Consider the following 1,720-nt stretch of genomic DNA (forward strand, 5'->3'; position numbering starts at 1 on the left):
AAAAGTTTTTTTTTTTTAAAGATCTCGCCGAGTTCTGCAAAGTACAGCCCTCCAAAGGTCACACCTCAAAATTTTCAAAGTTTTTCCAAAAATTTTTTGTTTTCGCGTTTCCGAGTTTCATTTCAATACCCAATCCACGAATTGCAAAAATTTTTTTTCAATCGTTCTCAGTTATACTAAAGTCCACTCAAATTATAATCCCAATTTTTTTTTTTAAATGGCGTTCGCCGGGTTTGCAAAGTTCAGGTCACCAAATTATAATCCAAAAGTTTTTTTTTTCGAAAATTTCATAAGTCCAAAATTTTTTTTTTTTTCAAAATCGCAGTTCCGCGGAGTTCTGCAAAGTTACAGCCCTCCAAAGGTCACACCTCGAAAATTTCAAAGTCCAAAATTTTTTTTTTCAAATCGGCAGTTTGCCGAGTTCTGCAAAATTCATAGGGCCCAAAAGTATTTTTTTTTTCAAATCGCGTTCTCGCCGGAGTTCTGCAAAGTTACAGCCCTCCAAAGGTCACACCTCGAAAATTTCATAAGTCCCAAAAAGTTTTTTTTTTAAAAATGGGCATTTTTCCCGGAATTCTGCAAAAGTTACAGCCTCCAAGGTCCACCTCAAATTTAAGTCAAAATTTTTTTTTTTCAAATCGGCATTCTCCCGGAGTTCTGCAAAGTTACAGCCTCCAAGGGTCACACCTCGAAATTTCATAAGTCCAAAAGTTTTTTTTTTTAAATCGGCAGTTCTCGCGGAGTTCTGCAAAAGTTACAGCCTCCAAAGGTCACACCTCGAAAATTCATAGTCCCAAAAAGTTTTTTTTTTTTAAAAATCGGCAGTTCTGCGGAGTTCTGCAAATACAGCTCAAGGTCACACCTCGAAATTTCATAATCCAAAAGTATTTTTTTTCAAAATCGCAGTTCTCGCCGGAGTTAAAAGTTATAAGTCCCAAAATTTTTTTTTTTTTTAATCGCAGTTCCCGGTTTTTTTTTCTTTATCAAAAATCGGCCGTTTTCGCCGGAGTTCTGCAAAAGTTACAGCCCTCCAAATGGTCACACCTCGAAAATTTCATAAGTCCCAAAAAGTATTTTTTTTTTTTTTTTTGAAAATCGGCAGTTCTCGCCGGAGTTCTGCAAAAGTTACAGCCCTCCAAAGGGTCACACCTCGAAAATTTCATAAATCCCAAAAAGTTTTTTTTTTTTTTCAAAAATCGGCAGTTCTCGCCGGAGTTCTGCAAAAGTTACAGCCCTCCAAAAGGTCACACCTCGAAAATTTCATAAGTCCCAAAAAGTATTTTTTTTTTTAAAATCGGCAGTTTTCGCCGGAGTTCTGCAAAGTTACAGCCCTCCAAAGGTCCACTCGAAATTTCATAAGTCCCAAAAAGTATTTTTTTTTTCAAAAATCGGCAGTTCTCGCCGGAGTTTTGCAAAAGTTACAGCCCTCCAAAAGGTCACACCTCGAAAATTTCATAAGTCCCAAAAGTATTTTTTTTTTCAAAAATCGGCAGTTCTCGCCGGAGTTCTGCAAAAGTTACAGCCCTCCAAAGGGTCACACCTCGAAAATTTCATAAGTCCCAAAAAGTATTTTTTTTTTTTCAAAAATCGGCAGTTCTCGCCGGAGTTTTGCAAAAGTTACAGCCCTCCACAGGGTCACACCTCGAAAATTTTATATGTCCCAAAAAGTATTTCTTTTTTTTTTTCAAAAATCGGCAGTTCTCGCCGGAAGTTCTGCAAA

Source organism: Temnothorax americanus, unplaced genomic scaffold (genome assembly GCF_048541705.1).
Source record: "Temnothorax americanus isolate GAGA-0224 unplaced genomic scaffold, ASM4854170v1 Scaffold70, whole genome shotgun sequence".
Classification (NCBI taxonomy): Eukaryota; Metazoa; Arthropoda; class Insecta; order Hymenoptera; family Formicidae; genus Temnothorax; species Temnothorax americanus.